Raw genomic sequence first — 14682 nt, 5'->3', positions numbered from 1 at the left:
CTCTGATTGCTTTGGCTAAAAATTCCAAAACTATGTTGAATAATAGTGGTGAGAGTGGACAGCCTTGTCTGCTTCCTGATATTAGAGGAGATGGTTTCAGTTTTTCACCATTGAGAATTATGTTGGCTGTGGTTTGTCATATATATATGGCCTTTATTATGTTGAGGTAAGTTCCCTCTATGCCTACTTTCTGGAGGGTTTTTTATCATTAATGCACGTTGAATTTTGTCGCAAGCTTTTCCTGCATCTGTTGAGATGATAATATGGTTTTTCTCCTTCAGTTTGTTAATATGGTTTATTACATTGATTTCTGTATATTGAAGAATCCTTGGGCATATATTTTTGATAAGAGAGTTATTTGAATTTGTTAAGTGAAACAATATTCTAAAAGGTGTGAAGTGATTGTTGTTTTGGACTATAGGGAGATAAGTGGGAGGCAATTAGGTAGGTAGACAAGAAGACATATAAGTTTAGAGGTAGATAGATGGATAGATAAAAACAAATGTACACACTTAAACACACAAACACATATGTAATCAATACACACACCTAACTACACACACACAGACTCATATACACATACAGGCACAGGCATACGCATAGATGTAACCCACACAAGTACACATATGTACGTACAAATACATATATATACACACACACATCACAAACACACATAGACATCCACATATACCCACACACGTATATTTGCGAGAGACAGTAGATAAAATATTAGGATTATATTATAAGAAAGAAAGACAAAGCTCATGAAATTATCAAGGAGAATAGTATGAGAAGGGCAGACAAATAACAGATGGAAGAGGATTTATAAGAAAAAATTAAAGAATAAAGAGTTTATTCTCCGTGAAGAAGAGACATCCTAAGGAGATTATCACATTGTAGGCAGATTTCCCAAACTCTTACTGTGCATTGCCAAATACTTACTTACACATCACATATTACCTACATTAGAATCTGAGTCTGAGGATGGGTGGCATAATCATATTTACCAAATTAGACAATGTTTAATTTTTTTTCTTTACGGTATTCAAATGCTTGGGGTTTTGAAAAATATAGAATGAAGAACCTGGGGCAGGACAGGAATAAAGACACAGAGGTAGAGAATGGACTTGAGGACACAGGGAGGGGGAAGGGTAAGCTGGGATGCAGTGAGAGAGTGGCATGGACATACATACACTACCAAATGTAAAATAGACAGCTAGTGGGAAGCAGCGGCATAGCACAGGGAGATCAGCTCGGTGCTTTGTGACCACCTAGAGGGGTGGGATAGGGAGGGTGGGAGGGAGGCTCAAGAGGGAGGGGATATGGGGATATATGTATATGTATAGCTGATTCACTTTGTTACAAAGCAGAAACTAACACACCACTGTAAAGCAATTATACACCAATAAAGATGTTAAAAAAAAATAGAAAGAAGTAAGTCCATTACCACAAAACCAAATTTAAATAGTGCTAATTTTTTTTTCATTCTAATTTTTAAATCTGTAGAAAAGGTGTTTCATTCTGATATGTTGAGGTGACACTGTCTAAGGTTTAACTGTTTCTGTCTACTCTGGGTCTTAGATTGTAATCTTTGTTGGTTCCAGAGATTTATCTGATCTGGGTAGCCATCGGTAAGTTATCAGGAAGGGCTATTGACATATTTCATGATTATACTGAAAAGACTAAATGAGAGTGACAAAACCTATGTTAGAAAACATTATTGTTAATTTCAACATAAACAGTGTGTACAATCAGTTCAATAGTGCTGTATAAAAGATTTAAAGTGTTCATGATTTCTCATTCTTTTCTATGTTTAGGTAGACCTTTTTGGGTCAGAATTGTGGAGAAAACATCTGAGTCAGATTACTAGGATCTGATGTGCAGGGTAAGTCTGATGGTGACAATTTCTCTTATTTTTTTCTTCATTTGAGAGCATCTTGATTTTCCCTAGAGTCCTGCAAAATATTTCACTGGATGTAGAATTCTGGGTTGACAGTTCACTTCTTTCAGCTCTTGAAAAATTAGAAAAAAACATTAGCACTACTTAAATTTTAATTGTTTTCCTTTACAGAATTCAAATGCTTGTTTTAAAGAAAATGAAAAAAATATATAGAAAAATAGAAATAAGAAATAAAGTTCATTATCACAAACCCACATTCAAATCCACTGTTTTTCACCTCTAGATAACATGGAGGGTTTTTTTTTTCCCACTGCTTTTAAGATGTTTCTTTGTCTTTATCTTCAGAAGTTTGAATATGTTGTGTCTTGGTGTGTTTCTTTGGGTTTATTCTGTTTGTAGTTCACTCAGCTTCTTGAATATGTAGGTTTATTTCTTTTGCCAGATTCAGAAATCTTTCTGCCATATATTTGCATACTTTGCAGCCCCTCCCTCTTCATCCTCTCCTTCTGGGTCTCTGATGGCACAAATGTTAGATCCTTTGTTATATTCCCACAAGTCCCCTGTGGCTCTTTTCATTTGTCTATTTCTTTTCTTCTTCCTTTTTTTTCGTTTTATTTTCTCTCTGTTGTCCAGATTTGCTAATTTCTATTGATACATTCAAGTTTACTGATTCATCTCCCACCTTCATCTGGTTGTTGAGCTCATCCATTGAGTTTTATTATTTCAGTCATTATATTTTTCTGTTCTAAATTTTCATTTGGTCTTCTTTTTAACTTCCATTTCTTTGCTGAGATTTTCTATTTCTTTACGGAGATTTTATGTTTTCTGATTGGTTTAAACACACTCAAAATTGCTTGTTGAATCGATTTTATAATGGTTGCTGTAAAGTCTTTCTCAGTTAATTCTAACATCTCTGTCTTCTCAGTGTTTCTCCTCTACTGATGGTTATTTTTCCCCTGAGATTTTCCTGGTTCTTGGTGTAGCAAGTGACATTTGATTGATATTTGGGAATTTTTGGAACTCTATTATGAAACTCTGCATCTTATTTAGCCTCTGTTTTAGCTGACTTTTTTGTTTGTTTGTTTGTTTGACATTATCCTGGCAGGGACAGAGGGAGAGGGGAAATCAGTGAAGTCTCTTTACTGCCAGATGAAGGTAGAAATCTAGATTCCCCACTCAGTCTAACAACACATGAGCAGAGGGTTCCTTGTTACTGCTGGGCAGAGGCAGAAGTCTGGCTCCCCGGCCCTCCACTGATACCATGGAGGGGTGGCCCCATTATCTCTGGGAGCTTGTGAAAGTCCTAAGCCTCCATTCAGCCTTTTCTGACACCATCCCAGCTGGTGGAGGGAGGACACCTCATTGCCGCCGCCACTCTGCCCTTGCTGGTGCAGATGGGGATGAGGCCTTCATTTTTCCTGTGATGTCTGCCTTGAGTAGAACAGTTACTGTCTAAAAGTATCTCTCTGGGTGGGCTACCCTGTTTTTTTTTTGATTAGGGAGAGCAGAATTTTTTCTTTTTCTTGTGTCTGTTGGCATTTCTCAGTTGCCACTTTCTTCAGCTCCAAGTCTGCCACGTATGAAGCAAAAAGATAACTCAGGAAACTCATCATCATGTCATTCCTTGGGTCCCAAGGTCCCTAGCTGTTCTGCCTTTTTTCTCCTATGTTTGCTTTAAATAACAATGCCAGGGTTTTTGTTGTACATAGTGGGAGAAATAGGGAAAATTATGTCTCCTTAATCTTCCCACAGGATGGGTTTTGAGAAAATAGATTTTGAGGCAACAACTTAAGATGAATTCGTGGAAAATCAGAAGTCTGAAAAGTTACTCAATAATGGTCTTCCAGGTCCATTCAAACTCCATGCAGATTGGTAGTCATTCACGTTTGTTTCCATTAGTTCATTTTTAGTAATGATCAAAAAACAGATTGAGTCATAGATTAGATCATAATAATCATCTGACCGATTTCGTTAAGAAGAATTTCTTGAATAGACTTTCTAGGAGCAATTCTTTAAAACAGAACAGGTTTTCATTGGATTCTGCTGACAGTGTTGTGACTCAAGGGAGTCTTAGGAGATATCTTTCAACTCTTTATATAGATAATAATATGGCTCCTAACATGTTACAAATGTTAAATAGGCATTTAGTTGTTTCACTAAAGGTCTTCTATGTAGGTAACATTTCCTTTCAAAGTAATAGTCTGAAAGTCAATTTTGAGCTTATTTTATTTCCTTACATTTCTTTCAAAGGGTAAATCATTCCAGCCCTAGAATAGAAATGCTTAGTCTCTTGAGACTCCTCTGATGAATAGCCAAAGGGATAATTGCTTGGCTACACGGGTTTCTACATAGTTTTTAGCAAAATCATAGATATCCAAATGTAGATTCTGGCAATTAAGGATGTCGTGTCAATATGAGGCATTCCCAAGGGGACTCTGGAACTCTTGTGGAATTACTAGGTTATGGCACTAAACATAGTGGGCATAGTTTTTCAATAGTCAAAACAAAGTATGATCTATGTAACATATTTTGTATAATAAGTAATACAAGTGTAATATAAAACAGGTGACTAATATTGCTTAACTATTTAAGTGTACCATATGTGATAAAATATAGCCAAATGATAATTTAATTATTGCCATAAAAATACAGATACATTCCAGCATTTAAAAAACAGCTGATTTACTGTGTTGTGAACTTTGAGGCTATACATATGATTATGTATAGTGATGAACTTTACAGTTTATTATATAGAATCGGTTATAAAAAACAGAATGAATATTCAAATATTCTGGGAAGGAATCGTTGTACTTTTTATGTGAAAAAAATCAATCATCCAAAAAATTAGTTCCAAGAAATATGTTCTGCTGTGATGAGCTGAACATTTGTACTGTTTAACTCAGTTACTGAAAACACGAGACTCGTGGATGAGATCCAACCCTTTGGTGCACCTTGGGCTGCTGCTCTACTCTGTGGTTGTGGATTGCACCCCTAACTGAGACTGTCCCTTGGATAATGCGGCTTGTGAAAATCAGATGAGAAAATATATTTGAATAACTGGAAAATCTAAAGTATTTCTCCTGATATTAGTTTTCTTTACCACAGGGAAAATTTAAATCATTAGAGTAGCTGAGACATACGTAAGTGATAAATACAAGGACAGAATTAATAAAGCCCCTGGTTCTGACCTGTTTGGGGCATCTGCTCCCAGAACATATCGACCTGTGTGGGATATTGTTGGCTTGAATCAGTATCCAAAATTGTCACATTTTCTTCCTTAAAGCCTTCTTCCAGTATCAACATGTATATTTTCACTTTACCTAGTCTGCTTGGACTTGTTCTTTAAGTGAACAGAGACATTGTGAAAGGCTACATACTGTACAATTCTGACTGTATGACATACTGTTTAAGGCAATACTACAGAGCAGTAAATAGATCAGTGGTTGGCAGAAGTTCAGGTGGAATAATATGGGAAGAGGGATGAATAGGTGAAGCACAGGGGATTTTCAGAGCAGTGAAACTATTCCGAATGATATTTTAATGGTAGACACATGGCATTACGCGTTTGTCAAAAACTACAGAACAGAACAACACAAAAAAAATGAGACAGTATGGGCTTCCCTGGTGGTGCAGTGGTTGAGAGTCCGTCTGCTGATGCAGGGGACACGGATTCGTGCCCCGGTCTGGGAAGATCCCACATGCCGCGGAGTGGCTGGGCCCGTGAGCCATGGCCACTTAGCCTGCGCGTCCGGAGCCTGTGCTCGGCAACGGGAGAGGCCACAACAGTGAAAGGCCCGCGTACGGCAGAAAAAAGAAAAAAAAAAAAAAAAGAGACAGTGTAAACTATGGCTTTCTGCTAATAAAAATGTATCAATGTTGGTTTATCAATTGTAACAAAGTACCACACTAAAGCAAGCAGTTAATAAAAGAGGAAACAGTGTTTAGAGAAGATACATGGGAACTCTCTGCTCACCTTTCCTGTACAACTAAAATTGTCCTGAAAAATAAAGTTGATTAATTAAAATACCAATAAATTTTAAAAAATTGTAGAGTAGTATAGAATATGCAAACTTTTAATTAAATTTCCTACTTTGAGACCTGGACCCCCCTCCCTCTCAACTGAATCTGTCTGGTATCTTAGTCTCAGGAGTGTAAGTCCTGCCTACCCCATGCACAAACAGTAGGTGAAAAGGGGCTAAAAGCTTTGGCTTTTCTTGAAACAGATTTTTCAACCAATCTCTTGATTTTCTGTCTTCACACTCTGCCTTCTGTAGACCTTGAACCTAAGTCTATCTGTAATTCCATCTAAATTTACTCACGGCTGTTCAGTATCCTCCTGTCCAGACAGCTCAATCGAAACTTTCTCTATTTTGTTAATTCACTTACTATTCTATTTGTTTTTCATCTTCAAAAATTTTTTGTCATATCTAGTCTGCTGTTGTCTCCTTTTTTTCCCTTGTTAGTCTAAACATCCATAAATTGTTTAACCTTCTTTTTAGTAAAACTTCAAGGGTGAGAAGGAAAATGCACATGTAGCCAAACAGTTAATTAAAAACATAGGTGGCTTTCTGGTCCTCACTCTATCTATGCTTTCCTTTCGTGGTTCCCATCGTTTTCTTTCTGTGGACACAACCACTCTTACTAAGTAAAGTTAAACATCATATTTGTCAATACATGGCACAATAATATGAACTACTTGAAATTTAATAATAGCTGTTTTTGGCAATGAATTCATTCGAATGAATCATGAGACAACATTTGATGTAATTATTTAATTAATGAAAATGAAGTATTGCAATATTGAGGGACTTGAATACATATTGAAGGATACTGTGGATAAGGGCTATGGCTGAAAGCCAACTCAGAGCAATTCACATTTCAAATCAGGAAATGATGAATTTTCATTGCTTTTTTTTTTTTTTTTCTTTTTTCCTTCTTCAAGCTTTGCATCCTGATTGAAGCAAAGACATCTGTCTTTTCCCGGATAACAAGAACTTTGGTTGCTGTGGCAACATATTGACTAGGGAACTTAAAATAAAGGTGGCTCAATTCCAAATTACTTTTTTTTCTTCTTCACAAAAACAGCACACATTGGCTAAAAATCTCTACTGGAATCTTTATAATCAATAAACCTGTTGTTTGTTGAAGAACTGTATCCCCAAACTTGCATGGTAAGCAGGTGAGAAGTGTACATTTGGTTTTTGCATAATTTTGAACTGTGAAACACTGCACTGCATCCTTTTATACAAGTTTTCCTTCCTTCCTTCCCCCCTTCCTTCCTTCCCCCCTTCCTTCCTTCCTTCCTTCCTTCCTTCCTTCCTTCCTCTCCTTTCTTCCTTTTTTCATTCCTTTCTCTCTCTCTAGTTTAAAAAATGGAATGGTAGGAACCTGAGAGGGTGTAAGGGGAAGGGCAAAGGCAGTGAAAGCAACTCTTCAAAGGCCTTTGCTAAAGCAGAGCCTGGTTGCTAGGACCTGAAAAGATTGTTATTTGTAGCTAACAAAAGTTATTCCAAAATGCACTCAGCCTTAGAAGCAAACAAGTTCCAAATTTTTAAGAGAGGCATGGACTGAATCTGCCAACATATGAAAATAATCTTTTGACACTTTGGGATGCATATCTATTTGTGCATTAAATTTTATAAAATGCTGAGGGGGGAGAATTTTTTTTTTAATCCTTAAATTGAGGACATACATCTTTAAAAACTCATATATTTAAAAACACTTGAATTTTTTACAGTATGTATTTGTAAATTTCATCTTCTGAGTCCTTTTGTAAAGTTGGGTTGATCAACAACAAACGTGCATGACAGGGAAATAAATGTGATTCTACCTTAGTTTTATTTATTAACTTTCTTCCAAACCTAGAGCCTTGTAATTTGTTTCTTTTCCATTTGTTTAACAAAGTAACACAAAGTAAATATTTGATGGATGAACCATATATATGAACTTAATTTATATAAAGTTACTTAAATTAATTAAATAATTACTCCAAAATTTGCTATAGGACCAGGCCGAGGTAATTTACATAGGATCAGTAATTTTGACATCACAATAAATTCAGTAAGCAAAGGAAATAAAAGTGATGTTATCTTTATTAATTGTTGGTTATATGATTTGAGACAGATGTTCAGTTTTCAAAGCTATTTATTGGCCTAGAACAATATAGTTAAATAATTTTTTCGAGAGCATATAAATTTAAAAGCTAACATTTCAGAGTAATGATCAAATGCTAATCTCTCTTTTCCCATCTCTCTGGTAAGGATATAGGCTGTCATAATGCAATCAAGTATGATATTTACTTGATTAGAGATTTTTAAGGTAGAGAAGATTGGAGACATAATCTCCCTTCATGCATGAGAATTATAGGACATTGAGTTTACAAACTTGATCTCAAAATTCTATAAATCTTTTTTTTTTTCCATGAAGCCTCTTTATGAGTATGAATGATGGCAGCAAAAGAAAATTTCTTGCAGGCAAAGCTTAATGGGTATGGTAAGAAGGTGCTTGTATACATTAATTTCCTTAGATGTTTCTTTCATCCAAAGAGTGAAGTACAAATTCTTCAAGAACAAGGACCCCTGATGAGGGTAAAGGGACAGTTTGTAACACAGATGGAGAGATTGGTCATCTGCGGTTTTGCTTTCTTATCCATATTGCCTCTGATCTGGGACTAGTGAGTGATCTAGTGATCTAGTGCTCTATTCTGCAGGTCCACCACCTTGTTTCTCTCTATAGGTTTGTGACACTCAAGGAATCTAGCTTTATTTCTTCCATCTTCCCCTCACTCTATAAATTTCCTCTTAATTTGACAATTTTGTTTTCTGATTCTTTATATTATTAGATGCAGGGCCACACTGATAAAATGAATTGCCTGAAGGATTCTAGTGAGATAAGTCAGGAAGACTTACCCACTGAGGTGTGTGAGTAGGAGCAATTTATTAATACTGGGCTAGGGGTCCAAAGGTCAGGGATATTGAAAAGGTGCTAAACTCATTCTGCTGGGAAAATTTCGAATGCTGGGTACTATGCTAAGCATATGTCCTTCCTTGGGAAGGATCAGATCCAGGGATGAGTCCTATCTCTGTGTAGGAGGAGAGGAGAAATACTGCAACCATCTGTAAACTACCTCAGAGAAGCAGTGGATTTCCCAGATTTCAAAATATGTAAAGTTATGTTAATTTAAAAATGTTGCATGGGCACAGGGATAGACAAAACAAATAAGACAGAGAACTCAGAAACACACATGCAGAATCTTGATATCTGAGAGAGGAACACTTTTAAAACTGAGTAGAAGATGGCTTATTAAAAAAACAATAGTGTAGTGCAGTTGCCTGTCCATAAGGAGGACAATAAAATTATATCCCTGTTAATACCATGCAAATATTAAAGGTGTATTTTAGTAGATACACAACAAAAGAAATGAGGTAAAAATATGGATAAATCAGTGTATCATCATGAAATTCCAAATAAAATACAAAAAGAATGCAGTATTAATAGAAGCTGAAGAGAAACTAAAAAGGAAAATAAGGTACAATTCACACAGCATGTATAATAATAAATAAAATTTTCCATTAAGTTTCATGGTAATGCATTCATAAAGGAAAAAGCCTTGAAATACAAGTTCTTTCAAAATACAGTTGTAATGAGAGATTTATTATATATTCTTCTGTACTAATGAATTACATAGAAAATGAAACAAGACTATGAAAATGTCAAATAATAAAATCAACAGGGACTATTATATACATATATATAATAATGAAAAATGAGTAAATGAGTATTGCTGTGTAAAGACCTAAAGCAGAGGTGAAACATCTATCTCTCATTTCTTTAAAAATATACTAAATTGGTCATATATTGATCTCCCCTCAAAAACTTCAATGAATTCTACTAGATGCAGGCTATATTGCTTCAGCATAAGCCAATATCACTTGAAATTAAGTCAAAAAATTAAACGCACACATGCCAAAACTTTAGCATCTTAAAATAACTACACTTTAGAAAAAAATCCAAGGATCAGTGAAAAAAATCAAAATAAAAATTATGTTATCTAGGATTTTGTGAAAAAGTGAGCAAGATTTTAAGCTTAGTTTTTCAGTGATTATTCAATATTAGCAACCTCTCAGAATAATTTATTTCAGGAACAAGTCAAAATGAATCAATACAATCATATCACTTGCAGCTGAAACAGGATTTGGTAAAACTCATTAGCCTTTCTGAATGAAAAAAAAGTCTATGTAAAGCGAAATAAAATAGAGCATAAATATTATGTAAAGACTACTACAAACTAATATCAATTAGCATAATAAATATTAATGTCTAATGTTTAAACTGGGAATTAAAGCTATAAAGCTAGGATTAAGAGATACAAATTACAATGTATAAAACAGATAAGCAATAAGGATATATTAAATAGCCTAGGGAATTATAGCCATTATCATGTAATAACTTTTAATGGAGTATAATCTGTAAAAATACTGAATCACTGTGCTGTACACCTAAAACTAATATAATATTATAGATTAACTATACTTTAATAAACAATAAATAAAAATTGAAGCCAGCTTCATAAATTCAGTTGTTTTTGAAGTTATGTCTAATGTAGTAACACAAGAAAATTAAGTAATGTAAGTTTGTGTTTTCACAGAATGGCCAAATAATAAGTTGAATTAATTTTTACAAAAATAATTTATTAGCAATAATAATAAAATTACTTAGTGATAATTTACTCTGTGCCAGTCACTGTGCTAAGTACTTTAAACAAATTATCCCATTTGAATTCTCTCGGTGGCCCAGGATGTTGTCTCATCTTACAGATGAGCGTGTTGGGGTTTGTGGATGTTTCTGAAGTGTACACAGCTAGAAAGTGGTAGAATCAAGATGCAAATACAGAGGTAACTCAAAAGTTAAGATCTAAACAACCGTGCATCACTTCCCTTTGCATTGAAGACTTTTGACTGTGAATAAATTAACTCATATTTTTGTGTAGTCAAAAATTAAAATTTCAGAAAAATAAAAAATTTTAGTGTAATTGGGAATTCACTGTATAATGGATTGCTTGCCTGTCAGGAATAGTTGAACAACTGAATCATTTCTATTAGTTTCTAAAATTAAAGAGCTCCATTCCTTAATGGAGACCTATTTGTCTTTTAAAATATCACTTAAATTAGACCAGTCTGTCAGTTAATGGTTAATTAACAGTAAAAGTAAATTCAAAACTACCCAGAAATAATCTGTCAATTTAATAAAACAGCTTTCAGATACTTTTCTCTAGAATGAGTGTAGCAAAACCAAAGTAGCTAATTTCTTTAGTGGCATCTAAATCACATTTATATGATAAATTTGGAGTGAACATGAAATTCACGTATTTGGACCTATATAAATCAAACTACAAATTTAGTAAGTAAATTATTTGCTTTTCACCATGTTTATATTTGTCATGAAAGAGAAATGACATACGGGTACCTTAAAAAAAAACCAGTTTTCTTGATATTTTGTTATCCTGTGCACACTACCATAACCAGGAGAGGATTCATCTTCCTACACAATAGAAAACCCAAAGTCAAGGGAAGAGAGGAGTGAGTCATAACCCTCCAGCTGTAGCAGCTGCAGACTGAGTTGGCATCATTAATGCACTTCAGAATATTTGATTTTTAAAGTAATTCTAACATGCTTTATATACTATGAATGTATTTGAGAAGTTGATTTGGACAGCCCAGAATTCTAACTGGTAACATGGTAAGGCTTATAGTTCAAGTATGATAACTATTACTTCTTTGAAAAAATTATTGCAGTAAAAGTAAAGACTAATTATGTTTTTGGTGCAAATTTAGCTACTTTGACCTCACAATTCATCTTCATCAACTGATATTTATGGTCTTTGGCCACTTTGTACCTGGCATTATTCTGTATTCAATTAGGATTCAAACCTTGATTTTGTGAGTATGATTTGTCATGAAATAAATAGGTTATTATAAATCACTGTGGGTTTTTTTAATGACAAATGGCATATTAAGAAAAGATAATGATGTAATTATAGACTCATGACATTTTAAATCTACTTTTGCAATTGAATACATTTATTCATCTCTGAATCCATTACATTGAAGCCATTTAAATGGTTCTCTGCTTTTTTCTTATTTCAGAGTATCTGAAAAATGATAATAACCAAATCAGATCCATTTGTAATTCCAAGAATAAATTAAATGAATATATAATTATGAAATGAATTTATTCCTTAGTTTCAGACACATTAACCTGAATAGAGCCTTCTAAAATTTTTTTAATGCACCTATTGTTTTAGGAATTCTATTGTGACCAAATTTTCAGGCTTACGTATTTAAGTTTTCTTACTTAACATTTTGTTGCCCTTCCTTTCTGCAGCTGCACTCTGAATTGATGTGTTTATAAATCCCATGATAGAAGGAATTAATTTTTTAAAATCATTTCTTTTTGCCAGTAGTTCTTAACCAGGGGAGTTTTCCATTCAGGGGACATTTGGCAGTGTCTGGAGACATTGTTGATTGTCACTAAAATTGTGGAGTTCCATTACAAAATTACTCGACTTGGACGTTAATTTTACCACTGCTGAATAATCTGCTTTATATTATAGCCTTGTAAACTGTATCACTTTGAGTTCTACAATTTGATAAAAGATGAGATAAATTTAGTCTCTTCATCATGAGTAGCGTGTTATGGAATGACTTGAAACTCCTTAGTCCAAGGGCACTTTTATGAGGATAGAAAATCAATAGGTGGAAATAAATGTGAAGCAGTTTGATTCCAGTAAGTTGGGATCAAAGCTTTCAAATGCTCTTTAGGACAGAATCTTGACAGTCTCAACACAACTGAAAGCTAAGCCAAGCACATGTAATCCAATAGTTTCGACCCTCTGTCATGTGGTGCATACGAGTATGAAAATGAGCAGTGTTGACTTGAGAGGGATATACTTGAGAGGGATATACGTAGAACAAGGTTTTAATATTTTTTAAGGAGAGTGAGGTTTTGATTAAGGCAAAGAGGGGATGGAACATGATGAAAAGGTTGAGCATATGGATGAAAGCTATTTAAAATGGAGGAAGCTTGGGAGAACAGAGTGGGTATTTTTGAGAGAGGTCCTCCATGCAGGGAGAATCAGGGCACAGCTTATGTGAGGATGGTCTTCTTGTGCTGCTCAGGCTGAGGCCACAAAGAATAAAGAGGTTTCAGTATTTCATAACTCAGTAACACCAACAAGACAGGGAAAAGACATTACTTGGATCTGTAGCTTCATATATGATACTAACTTTTAAAAAGTAACTGAATTTTTTAATTGACGAATTCATCTCAGAGTGGGAGATGAGAGTAAACAAAGGTCATTTTGGCCCATGGCTCAGCCTGAAAGAGATAAAGGGAAGAATTGCATTTGAAAATATAAAAGACTGGATGCAAAAGCATATTATTCATTAATACATTTCTTGCACGGGTTGGCTTTATAGATTTTTATATCACTGATGGATGCAGAGCAGCTTAAGGTTAGTGAAAAAATACAGTTTTCGGATACTGTTTAAAACTGAAGATGCCTTTTTTTTTTTTTTTTTTTTGGCGGTACGCGGGCCTCTGTTGTGGCCTCTCCCGTTGCGGAGCACAGGCTCCAGAAGCGCAGCCTCAGTGGCCATGGCTCACGGGTCCAGCCGCTTCACGGCATGTGGGATCTTCCCGGACCGGGGCACGAGCCCGTGTCCCCTGCATCGACAGGCGGACTCTCAACCGCTGCGCCACCAGGGAAGCCCATGATGATGCCTTTTATGAGCTAGAGGAAAATGTTTATTGGGTAGAATTCTCCCTGAAACATTGAAGAGAATTATAGACACTTATCTCTTGCTGGAGTCACTGGAGCCTTTGATAATTGGGAATGTGAAGTCTAATTTTAGGACTTCCCTAGAGTCCACAGTCTCACAGCTAACAAGTGGCAGAGACTTCTTTGGTTCCATTATGAACAGATGCTATAGCGCAAGAACACATTCCCCCTCCCCCCACTACAATTTCTTACATCATCTACTGTGCATTATGGACTAACAGCAATGTTTCAGTACGAATATTATAAGTAGATTCTTCTTTACTCAGGCTTTGAGTAAACAAGGCTTTGAGTAAACTTGTTGGTTTTAAGACCACTCAGCTTACTTAGAAGGCACCTGACATTTAATTAAAGTACCAGATCGTTTTTTATTATATGTCTTATCCCAAATGCAGTGTGCATTTCTTTCATATACTCTAATCCCTTTACTCCCAACGCGGACTAGGGCCGGCTCCTGGGCAGCAGCCAGGGATTGGGCGCCTTGCCCATGACCACGTGACCTCTGCTCCTGCCCTCTGGCCACTGGCAGGTCCTTGGCTGATGCACCAGCCCCGCAGAACCCTCTCCCTCCTCTTTCAAATTAGAGCTCCCCAGCTTTCATGAGCTCTCCTTTCCTTTGGCCTGCCTTGAGAATTTCCTGTACATCTTTTTTTGCTAGTCCCTCTCTGAGAATCTCTTGCCCACCTTTTTCTGCCTCTTTTCTCCCATGTCCCCCAACTTTTCATCTCTTTCCTTACTGCCTTTCACCAGGGGAATTCGAAGGCTGCCCAGCACCAGGTCCACTGCCGGCTTTGCTGTTCTCAGCGTTACTCTAGTTATCTGCACTGCTTAATTCAACTGCTTTATTTTGTATACGTATTTTTGAGAGACCCATTAATGATGAGAAAAGTCAAGTTTATTTTTGGAAAGGGTTGATGTTTCACAACCTTCTTGATAATACAACAGT

General features: G+C 35.6%; 1 long non-coding RNA gene across 1 annotated transcript in view; it reads left to right on the top strand.

Moving 5' to 3' along the window:
• Positions 1 to 14682, top strand: part of LOC137211320 (uncharacterized) — a 207353-nt gene that overhangs the window by 132756 nt on the left and 59915 nt on the right. The window contains exon 3 of the long non-coding RNA XR_010937027.1: positions 1818 to 1885. This is a non-coding gene — a long non-coding RNA (uncharacterized lncRNA). The remainder of the gene's footprint in view (positions 1 to 1817; positions 1886 to 14682) is intronic.

This window comes from Pseudorca crassidens, chromosome 18, assembly GCF_039906515.1.
Source record: "Pseudorca crassidens isolate mPseCra1 chromosome 18, mPseCra1.hap1, whole genome shotgun sequence".
Classification (NCBI taxonomy): Eukaryota; Metazoa; Chordata; class Mammalia; order Artiodactyla; family Delphinidae; genus Pseudorca; species Pseudorca crassidens.
Note: the sequence above shows the minus strand (reverse complement) of the source record. Positions and strands in the feature narration are given on the sequence as shown.